The 12,665-nt window shown below is 32.9% G+C and overlaps 1 protein-coding gene across 1 annotated transcript in view; it reads left to right on the top strand.

Moving 5' to 3' along the window:
* Mgat4c (MGAT4 family member C) overlaps window positions 1–12,665 on the top strand; it is a 259,134-nt gene that overhangs the window by 46,871 nt on the left and 199,598 nt on the right. The window lies entirely within an intron of this gene.

Below are 12,665 nucleotides of genomic sequence, written 5' to 3'. Positions count from 1 at the left end.
TATTTTGTTAATTTTTCCGATTGTTTCTTTTGTTTCAATTTTGTTGATTTTGGCTCTGATTTTAACTATTTCCTGTCTTCTACTACTTTTGGTGTTGGTCTGCTCTTCTTTTTCTAGGGCTTTGAGCTGTAGTGTTAAGTCGTTTATTTGTTGATTTCTACTTCTTTTGTTGAATGCGCCCCATGAAATAAATCTTCCTCTAAGTACTGCTTTCATAGTGTCCCAGAGATTTTGATATGATGTATCTTTTTTCCATTTACTTCTAAGAATTTTTTTATTTCCCTCCTGATGTCTTCTGTTATCCATTCATCATATAATCGTGTATTATTTTATCTCCAGATATTGGAGAAGTTTCTGTTTTTTATTCTGTCATTTATTTCTTTTTTTTTTTTCCTAATTTTTTTTTTTTAGTTTCTTTTTTTTTTTTCTATTATTGTATACAAATGGGATACATGCTGTTTCTCTATTTGTTCATAGAGTCAAGGCATACCATTTGTGTAATCATACGTTTACATAGAGCAATGATGTTTGATTATTTTTTTCCTTTCCCCCCATCCCTCCCACCCCTCTTTTCCCTCTATACAGTCCTTCTTTCCTTCATTCTTACCACTCTCCTTATCCCTAACCCTAAACCTAACCCTAAACCTAATGCTAACCCCTCCCACCCCCCATTATATGTCCTCATCTGCTTATCAGTGAGATCATTCGTTAGTTTCAATCCATTATGATCTGATAGAGTACAAGGTAGTATCTCTATCTTCTTGTATTTGCTAACAGTAGCTTTGTGGCATAAAATATGGTCTATTTTAGAGAAGGATCCATGTGCTGCTGAGAAGAAAGTGTATTTGTTCTTTGTTGAATGGTATATTCTATATATGACGGTTAAGTCTAAATTGTTGATTGTGTTATTGAGATCTATGGTTTCTTTATTCAATTTTCATTTGGAAGATCTATCCAGTGGTGAGAGAGGTGTGTTAAAATCGCCTAGTATTATTGTGTTGTGGTCTATTTGATTTCTGGAATTGAGAAGGATTTTTTTGACGTACGTGGATGAGCCAATGTTTGGGGCATAGATATTTATGATTGTTATGTCTTGCTGATTTATGCTTCCCTTAAGCAGTATGTAATGTCCTTCTTTATCCCTTGTGACTACCTTTAACTTGAAGTCCACATTATCTGAAATGAGGATGGATACCCCAGCTTTTTGCTGTGTCCATGTGCATGGTATGTTTTTTCCCATCCTTTCACTTTTAGTCTATGAGTATCTCTTTCTATGAGATGAGTCTCTTGCAGGCAGCATATTGTTGGATATTTCTTTTTAATCCAATCTACCAGTCTATGTATTTTGATTGATGAGTTCAAGCCATTAATATTCAGGGTTATTATTGTGATATGATTTGTATTCCCAGTCATTTGACTCATTTTTGTTTTTTGACATGATTTGGTTTCTCCTTTATTTGGCTATTCCTTTAGGCTAGTTCCTCCCGTTGTTGATTTGCATCATTGTTTTTCATCTCATCCTCGTGGAATATTTTGCTGAGAACGTTCTGTAATGCCAGTTTTCTTTTTGTAAATTCCTTTAGCTTTTGTTTATTATGGAAGTATCTTATTTTGTTGTCAAATCTGAAAGTAAGTTTTGCTGGGTATAAGATTTTTGTTTGGCATCCGTTTTCTTTCAGGGCTTGAAATGTTGTTCCAGGCCCTTCTAGCTTTTAGGGTCTGGATTTAAAAATCTGCTGATATTCTTATTGGTTTCCCCCTGAATGTAATTTGATTCTTTTCTCTCGCAGCCTTTAAAAATCTGTCTTTATTTTGTATGTTAGGTATTTTCATAATAATGTGTCTTGGTGTGGGTCTGTTGTAATTTTGTATATTTGGAGTCCTCTAAGCCTCTTATACTTGGTTTTCCATTTCATTCTTCAGATTTGGGAAATTTTCTGATATTATTTCATTGAATAAATTGTTCATTCCTTTGGTTTGTTTCTCTAAGCCTTCCTCAATCCCAATAATTCTTAGATTTGGCCCTTTCATGATATCCCATAATTCTTGTAGATTCTGTTCATGATTTCTTACCATCTTCTCTGTTTGGTCAACTTTGTTTTCAAGATAAAATATTTTTTCTTCAATGTCTGAGGTTCTGTCTTCCAGGTGTTCTATCCTATTGGTTATGCTTTCTATGGAGTTTTTAACTTGGTTTATTGTTTCCTTCAAGGATTTCTGTTTGTTTGTTTTTTTTTTCAGTATCTCTAACTCTTTATTGAAATGATCTCTTGCTTCCCATATTTGCTCTTTTAACTGTTGATTGGTGCGATCATTTAATGCCTGCATTTGCTCTTTCATCTCCTCCTTCAATGCCTGCACGTGCTCTTTCATCTCCTCATTTGCTTCCCTGATTGTTTTAATTATGTACATTCTGAACTCCCTTTCTGTCATTTCTTCTGCTGTGCTGTCATTGGGTTTTATTGATATAGTATCTAGGTTTGTTTGGGACATTTTCTTCCCTTGTTTTCTCATATTGGTCAGCTGTCAGTGGGACTCTGAGATATTGCAGATTTCCTCTATTGGCTTATAGTGTCCCTGTAGATTTCCAGTATATCACCTCCCAGCCTTCAGTAGCCTGAAGTCTCGGAGGAACTTGATAATGCAGTGCTTCTGAAGAAAGCTGCCCCTAACCCGCTATTGGGTCCAGGACACTATAAGCCAATAGAGGAAATCTGCAATATCTCAGAGTCCCACTGACATCTGACCAATATGAGAAAACAAGGGAAGAAAATGTCCCAAACAAACCTAGATACTATATCAATAAAACCCAATGACAGCACAGCAGAAGAAATGACAGAAAGGGAGTTCAGAATGTACATAATTAAAACAATCAGGGAAGCAAATGAGGAGATGGGGAAGTCCCTGGCTGCCCTGTCCTGGTCCCTGAAGCTGCCTGCGGGCCGGAGCTCACTGCTGGCTCCAGGACTTGGAGGTGGTTCTGTGCAGAAAGGCTCTCATTGGGGGGCCTGCTCCGAGAAGCTGGCCTTGTGGAAGGAGCCCACCACCAGAGGGAGCAGGGCTACCAGCGAAGACTCTAGTTGCCCTGTCCTGCTCTGAGAAGCCGCCCCTATCCGGGCCCGCTGCCCGGGCCGAGTTTCACCCGGTGGGGGAGACTCACCCCATGGCTCTATTTTAGTCAGAGTCTCTCAATGCCTCCCCTTTTTGAATCCTGGGTTCTAGAGTGACAGGAGATGCAGTCACCCTCTAGTCCACCATCTTGGATCGCTGGGTAACAGTTCTTTAAAACAGACTTTCCATATAAAGTCATACGTTTAATAGTTGATCCCAGTGTGTTGATTCTCATAGAATTTAAATTATCACACAAGTACATACTCACACTCACAAAATCACATGCAAACATATGTGATTTAGCATGTATATTTAGATATATAATATTTACTTTATATATCATAAAGGGTCATAGGTACAAAGAAACTAAAGAATTCCATCCCTATAACTTTTGGTAACAGTATGGAAATTATCTTAAAATATATTTCAAACAGTGACTAAGTCTTTTTCTCAAGGTTGTCACCAATAGGGCTTTAATTGAACATCATTTAATAATGACCATTGTGATAAGAATCTTACAGATTTGACACACTCCTTTTGATTTAGAGAAATCAAAATCTGTATCTGTGCTATCCAAATACAGTGACTATTTTGGAGATAAAAGACTGACTGTTTTAAACATAAAAGGATTATTGGAATTTGTATGATGATATTAAATGATTATTTTTATTTCCTTGTGTTTTGCAACCAGTGGTTGGTACAATCTAATTTAAGTATTCTAGAATTAATTGAGTAATTCATTTTAACTGATTTTATTGTCTATTCCTTTTTTTCTGTTTCCTCAAATTTTTGTTGAACTCTTTGTGTATGGTGGATATTTTATAGACACAACATAAAGAAATTTATAATATTCAATACCTCTTTCCCAATATTTTTGAAGGAATAGCTTTCTATTGAAGTTTAAGATAAAAATTATCTTTGGTGATATCTCATGGATTTCAAAACTCATCAACTACTGGAAGGATTTAACCCAGACTGTGAATTTGTGCTTTAACTAATTTGTAAAAATTATAGTACAATCATTATATTTTCTTACCCTGCTCTATATTCCAAACTGTTAATTCAGATTTTCTTTTAAGTGAGGGAATTGTTTACCTGGGTACTGCAATTAATTTGAAATTCCCTACAGTGATTCTAGGTTTTAGCATTCGTATGTCAATATTTTTAAAGGTAGGTTATCTTTTTTTACATGTGTGCTATGTAATTCAACATATTTCTACAGAAAGCAATTACTACCTAAATTAAACAATTGCTACTTTCTTTACCTTAGAACTGTGGGCAGTTTTGATTTACAGGTAATTTTATATACAAAAAAGTCATTCAAATAATTATGTGTACTAATAACTATATTCTATGAATATCTATTGCCATTACCAAGTACCTAATTATAAGTTAAAATGGCAATTTTAGTTTTAGAAGATTAACATATACATAGATACTAAACAAATGTTGAAAATTATATTTGTTTAACTGATATTACAATAAATAATTTATTACACTTCAAATTCCATATCCAAATATTATATTCTGGGAAAGCAGTTTGCAAGGGGGAATTTTTAAGTTGATAATATTACTCAGAAAAAAGTAAATAATTTAGTATAGCATTAGTTATAATTCTTTAGAATTAAATTTTTAAAAAGAATGATTTCTCAGTGCCCACATGAATATGAATCTGAAATTGTTTAATCACATTTAATTTCTCTCATCTCCAGATTTCATAATGAAATGTTTCTGTATAATTAAAATTGCATTATGGGTTATACAGGCTGTTAATTTTTTAAATTTCCTACTCTAAGCATTAATGTTTTGCTTTACAAGAAATCTAGAATCTCAGTTTTTTCGCTTTGATTTTTTTGTACCTACTAGAACAGAGTATACTGAAATATGTGTATGGATCTGTTTTTATTTGTACCTGTGTCCTTTAACTTGCTTTAAAATTATCTTATGTATGATATTTAAATTACTTATTTTACATGTTTTAACGATTTGTATGAAGGCTGCTTTAAATTACACTTGTTTTCCTTGAATAAAATGTATATTTATGCCAAGTGCAGTGGCACATGCCTGCAATCCCAGTGGGTAGGGAGGCTGAGACAGTAGGATCTCAGGATCAAAGTCACTTTCACCAATTTAGCAAGGCCTTAAGCAACTTAGCAAGACACTGTCCCAAAATAAAAATAAAAAGGGCTAGAGATGTGGCAGTGGTTAAAAACCTCTGGGTTAAATCCTTGGTACAAAAAAAAAAAAAAGAAAGAAAAGAAAAGAAGAAAAAAAAAAGAGAGAGTGGGTTTCTATGTGGTTTTTAGCTCTCAATAATTTCCCCTTACTTAAAAGTTTTCATGTAATGTATTAGTTTACTTGATATTTTACATGTCCACATATCCTCCTGTTCTTTCAATGTAAATGGTAGATGCATTTACTTGTTTTCCCTGCAGGGTACCACCATCATTTTGGGTCACGTATGGTTATATGAATAAAATTACAAGGAAAATAATCAGTTCAAAATCAATGTTACCTTGGCAAATAGGAAATAAGGTCATTTGAACAGGAAGCAGAAGGAATTACAGCCAACAAAAATGGATTCACTAGGAATCTACCTCTGTCAGTCTGAAAGATGTATACTCTGTTTCTAATTGTTCCAACATTACTGTAATTAAAATATATGATAGTTTAAAAAATCTAATATCTATCAAGTTTTTGCTCACCTTTCATGATCTGAGATCTTAGAACATGTTAACACCCTTCATTCCTATAAACAGATGTGAACACAGAAATCAGAGCTTAGAGCTACTACAATATCTAGAACTTGATCAGGGAGACAGAAGGCACATAGCACTAGAAAAAAGGACTTTAATTTTGCCTGGAGGTGTTTGAGAATCTTTAGCTAAGAACTGAGATTTATATATTCAAGGTGAAATTCTGCTTCATTATAGGCTAAACAGCACATTAGACATGGGAGAAAAAATGAATTAGTAAAGTTAATGACAGATCAATAGAAAAATATCTAAACTGAAGAATCCAAAAAGTTAAATAAATTAAATAGAGATTTGTGATATGTTGAACAACATCAAGTAATGTAATGAGTTATCATAGTTCCAGAGGAGAAAAAAAATTAGAGAAAAAAGCATTTAACTAATAACAGCTTAAAACTTGTCAAATTAGTGAAAAAGATCAATCTATATCTGGAAAATCAGTGAAACACATGCAAAGGTGAGCAAAAATCCTTCAGAAACAAATAGCACATTGATTCTAGTAAAAAGGAAAAAGTATAATTCATCATGACTAAGTAAGTGGACCTTATTCATGCAATGCAAGGTCGGTTTAATATTATAAAACAATCTAAATAATAACATTAATGAAATAAAGAAGGAATTTTAAATGAGCAAATAATTCAATAAAACTTAATACATAATCATGTTAATAAGCCAAAGTAGATGAGAATTATGAAAACTTTTTTAATCTGATGAAACATTTTTCTGAAAAACCTAAAGCTAACATCATAATGGCAAACTATCGATGCCTTTCATGTAAGATTTTGTACAAGACAAATATGTGAGCTGTTACCATTTGTATTTAATGTGGTACTAAAGCTCTTGCCAGTGGTATCGGGCAAGTAAATAAGGAATGAAAATAGAATATAACGACCAAAAAAGAAGTAAGCTTTCTTGCTTTACTTACACGTAAATAACATCATTGGATCTATGAAAAATCCTGAGAAATATACAGAAAAAAATACAGTAAACAATTTTTTAAATTCACAAGATATGAAAACATAATAGATTAATTATATGTAAGAGCAACTATCAGAAAATTAAAATGAAACAATACCATTTGCAATAAGATAAAAACTATAAAATCTTAGGAATAAATTTGAAATTTTGCAAAGTCTCTGTGTTAAACACTAATATTTCTGAGAGAATCAAGATCTATGGCAAGGCAAATAATGGTCACATTTTTGAAGATTCAATATGGCTAGAAGTTTGTGTTCAAATTCTATAGATTCCAAGAAACTCAAATAAAAAGCGCAATGACTAACTTGTTACAAATTGACTAACCAATTCTCTACTCCAGAAATACAAAATGACTTGTGATGCAATAAAACCAAATCAAACATAAATTTGGAACACACACACAGTCTGATTTCTAGACTTATTATATAGGTCATTAATCAAGACTGTGTGTGATTGACATTAGGATGGAAAACTAGAACAATGGAAAATAACAGTCTATCCTTAGTATGCACTAATATGTATACATATTACATTCAATTAGCTTTCAACAAAGGTACCAGGAAAAGTTGTTAAAAATCTCACATCATATAAAAGTTATTTTGAGATAAATTATACATAAATTAAAATATCTTAAAATTATAGTTCCTAGTATTAAACATAGAAAAAATAACTTTTTATCCTTGAAAACATTAGCCATGACCTGAAAGAAAATATTTACTAATAATCTGTATTAATGTGCTTGGGCTGTCATAAAGAATACCAAAACAGTATTTCAAAAAACGTAAGTCTATTTTATCAAAGTTCTGGAGGCTAGAAGTTCAAGAACAAACTGACCCCAAGGATTAGTTTATCTTTATTACAGTGTTTCTGTCTGATAGAGCTTTCTCAGTATGTTCTCACATGACCTTCCCCTGTGCCTGGGTGAAAGTCGGGGTTGGTGGGTGACCTGATTCTCTTCCTCTTCTTATAAGGACACCAGTCCTCTTAGATTAATACCCTCTGACCTCCTTTAATTTGTGTCACCTTCATGTAGGTTCAGTCTGCAAACATGGCCACATTGGAGATGATGGTTTCAACAAAATTCAATTCATAACAGCATCTCCCTGAGAAAGGCATTGTGTGGAAAGTACACAAAGAAATGTCAAACCACAGAGCATGGTGGTTCATGCTTGTAATCCCAGAAGCTCAGGAGACTGAGGCAAGAAGATTTCAAGTTCAAAACCAGCCTCAGGAAGTTAGTGAGGCCCTTAGCAACTTTAAGACCGTATCTCAAAATAAAAAAAATAAAAATAAAAAGAGCTGAGGAAAGTACCCCTGTCTTCATCTCAAGTACAAAAAAAGAGTCAAACCTGGTGCAATATGGGCAAAAAATTTTTTTAAAAATCCGGTGAGAATGAGAATATGAAAAGGTACTCATCTTTATTAGTTTCCAGGTAAATAATAAATATAATATGCATATTATATATAGTATATGTATTATATAATGTATACAATAAGATATGATTATGATTTTACATCTGATAGAAGACTTAAAATTAAACTGATTGACAGTCAAAATTACAGAGTAAGTACAGCAACATAAATTCTTAACATACTGGTGGTATATAAAATTTTCAACTATTTTAGAAAAGCATCTGATAGGTTTTTGAAAGTCACCCAAACAGTTATACCATTATGTAGCTAAGTGTTTGCCAAAGACAAATAAAATTACTTGTTTAAGGATGTTTAGAAAGCTTTCAAGATAATAGGGAAATATTGGAAACTACCAAATATCTACTAACAGAATAATGGATATGAAAATATACCATATTAAATAATGGAATATAATAGTACATATAGCAATAAAATCAACAACATGAATGAATCTTGAAACCATTATGGTGAGCACAAGAAACCAGACATAAAACCATATATACGGTATAATACCATTTTTATGAGCTTGTAGTAGGCTGCATTATCTATGAGGATAGAAGTGAATTCCTTATAGTCACTATGTATATAAGAATGTGAGAGCAAAGGGTTATGAGGAAGCTTTCCAATGATGGAAGTGTTTTATATTCTGATTAAGATTTAGCTGCACAGTGTTTTCATATGTCAAAGCTCATCCAGGTGGCTGGAGATATATCTCAGTGGTAGAGAATATGCTTGGCACCTGTGAGGTCTTAGATTCAATCCCTAGCATCAGAAACCAATCAAGAAACCAAACAAACACCTTCACCTTATTAGACATGTAAGAGATATGCATTTTGCTATATGTAAATTTTAAGCTCAACTTCACACTTGTAAAATGATAAATGATAAGTTTTTACCGGTAGTTTTTGTATTTGAAACTCTCTAATATGGCACTAGTGGCATATGTTCTCCAAAATTACAATGTTGCATTTATTTATATATTAATCTTTATATGTTTATACTTTTCTATGCAAATTATATATATAATATTAGTAAATATGACTGTCTTGTTCCATAATATAATTTTGTAGACCAAAATGCAAGCACCATGAAGAAAGATATTTTTGAATATTCTGGTTTTTACTAATATATTTGCAATATATTAAATAGACCCAGAGGATATAATGAAGGCACATCAAATATATGGAAAATGAATGATTGAATGAATAATTAAATGAAATATGATCTGAAAAATTAAGCAAAAACTTTAAACCATTACAGTGGACAAAGCCCTGAATTTAGAATGAACAGCTTACTCAGAACAAAATTCTATTTTTTTCTAACACTATCATTCTTACTGCTGTGTAAATGTACATTGCATTACTGTGACAAAATATCTGAAGTCATCATCTTATACTGGAGGAAAGCTTTATTCTGACCCATGGTCTCAGAGTTTTCAGCCCAGGATTTCTTGGTCCATTGCCTTGGTCCTATAATAAGAAAGAACATCATGGTAAGAACATGTGGCAAAACCTGTGAAGCAAAAAGAGAGACAGGAAGGGACCAGGAGTCCAGTATCTCCTTCAAGGACATGTCTCCAATGACCTAACTTCCTTCCTCTGGGCCCCACTTCTTGAAGGTTCCACCACTTCCCAGCACTGTCACAGGCAAGTGACCAATCCTTTATCAGTGATGTTTTGGGGAATATTTAAGATCTAATCTATAGCAACAGTTGATTCTGCACTCTCCTGTCGCCTTCCTTTTTGTCTCTGCTTCCACTTACTGCTGCCTCTGCTATAACCCTGGACAATTCTACTTATTGCTCCTTGTATTCCTGAGTGTCCCACAAGCATCCTTACATGCCCATCACAGATACAGTTTCTATTGGCATAGAAGTGGTAGTAGCCACCTGAAGAATCTGGAGACACGTAGTGGCAATCTATTAGTAAACTGTAATCCTGCATAAATGTTTGGGACCGATTCATTCAGCATGATCATTCAGACAACCATTATGAATAATGCTATTAAATAGTTTAAGGTCATTTTATTTCAAACAGTTGGCAATTGTTCTTTGAAAGCTCTGGAGATGTAAAATGAACAAGTTCTAGCACAGGTTTGAGCCATCACTTCATGTAGTTATCTCTGTCTAGTGATGAGTCAGTCATACGTGGTACCCAAGCATACAAAAGCACAACAGTCTTTGTCGAAGACTTTTTGTAGACCCTTGGTGGCTTAGAAAGGGGAATTGTTTTCCAATACTGCAGCTCAAACCTAGGGCCTCACACTTGCTCGGCAAGTACTCCACCACTGAGCTACCTCCCCAGTCCTGAAAGAGGAATTTTTAACTAGGAAATGGGTATGCACTGATGCGTTGAGCAATTCAGGTAAAAAGAGATGCAGTTACAGTTAACATGTATAAATGCTCTAAATCACAAGTACCTCATGAGAGCATCCATCCACAGTGAACCAACACTCCTATCCAAAGTAGATTTCACCTACAAAAGTGTCACAACCGATAAAAAAATGTTTGTAAACTACTAAACCGACTTAAAAATAACCTGAGTAAGTGAAAAGGAATTGATGAGATAATAATAATTTCTGTGCATGTGAACAATGAAAATGTGAGAAAAATACACATAAATACCTCAAAATAATTTTCATAAATAACTCATCTAAAAGAAAGAATGCTTTATAAGTAGAGAGACTAGTTACAAAGAAAATTTCAAAAAGCAAGGACAAGTCAGAAAGTGAAAACACTATATTAATAGAAAATTAGTGTGTGGAAAATATTCATTTGAGGTTTGTAATAGTGCTAAGGTGCCAGGATAAAAACAATTGAATAGACTTTAGGACCTACTTACAAAAATAAATAATTTTGGTTTCAGGATTTTGTTGTGGGTTATTTATGTGTGCATCTACTTAGACTATATAATCCAGTTAAATGTTCCCTGACTCTTTTGAATGTAACCCAGTGACATTTTTGGAACTTTATGTTTAAAATATATTACTGACTCTCAAAGCTAGAGTTGTGGCTCAATGGTAGAGCACTTGCATGGCACATATGAGGCACTGGGTTTGATCCTCAGCACCACATAAAAATAAAATAAAATAAAAGGTATTGTGTCAAAAAGAAACATATTATTAAATCTAGTTCCATTAGCTAGTGAAATGAGAATAAAACATTTCAAATAAATTTTCCCATAAAATTCTGATACTGATTAAATGAAACGTAATTCCCATAATTCCCTAAGAGATTTTTTTTATTTGAAGAATATTTTACTTGTCTATTTTGTGCCTTTGTGTCTGGTTAATTATAAATTAATATGTTATATTTAATCATAGAGTGAACTATTCTTATAGTTTACCAGATACTACTCTTACCACTGCAGAGAATCTTTTGCTGAAGTTAGATTATATTGCTAGAGGCAGGTTAACTTGCCTGTTTCTTACAGTAATTCTATTAAGAATTCATCTTATGTTGGGGGTGGTGTTGCACACCTATAATTCCAGCAATTTGGGAGGCTGAGGCATGAGGATCACATGTCAAAAGCCAACCTCAGCAATTTAGCAAGGCACTAAGCAACTTAGTAGGCCCTTTATGAAAATAAATTAATAATAATAGTAATAATAATAATAATAATAATAATAATAATAGTAATGGCAGCTTCGGATGTGACTCAGTGGTAAAACCGCCCCCTGGGTTCAATGCCTGGTACAAAAAAAAAAAAAAAAAAAGAAAAGAAAAGAAAAGAGAAGGGAAGAAAAGAGAATTCATTCTCTATGTTTTTTAATAAAAATAAAAGATTGCAATCTTTAATTTAGGCAATAATTTTGATACAAACACTATTTAAACTACTTTGTTGAACATTTTTGTTTGGTCATTTTAATAAAATCATCTTTTTACTGTTTTGCTTTTTACTCAACATTTATGTATACAAAGTGCTAAAATCCAGACAACCCAAGTTATGTTAAAAATCCATTGAAATGTTCAGTGATTTGAAATAATTACAAACAACTGCATGGGTAAAACAATTAACTTATCAGAAACGTGTCTATAATATGTCAGAAAAGTTATCTGTTAAAATAATTGGTAGACTGTCACTTTACAATTGTGTATAATTTAGTCAATATATCATCTCCTGATTTCTTCCAATTTCTTCAAGCATTAAGCAAGATCATAATTCATAAAGATATATGATCTGATTCATTTGTGTGAAACTATTTGTTTAAAGACCTAAAATTATTTTTGTATCCTTATTCCCTAAAGCCATATTTGAGATTGTTACATATCTCCTAACATTTTTTCAAAGTTCTTTACCTTTGGACTGCCTTAAGTTTGCAAGGCATTTCAGTTCATGAAATAGAGTTAACATGGAAGCTATTTAAACAATCTGAAATTAAAGTACTTGAGGATAAAGGTAAAGGCAACAT

This window comes from Sciurus carolinensis, chromosome 4 (assembly GCF_902686445.1).
Source record: "Sciurus carolinensis chromosome 4, mSciCar1.2, whole genome shotgun sequence".
Classification (NCBI taxonomy): Eukaryota; Metazoa; Chordata; class Mammalia; order Rodentia; family Sciuridae; genus Sciurus; species Sciurus carolinensis.
The sequence above is the reverse complement of the archived record's forward strand: the minus strand, read 5'-3'. Positions and strand labels throughout refer to the sequence as shown.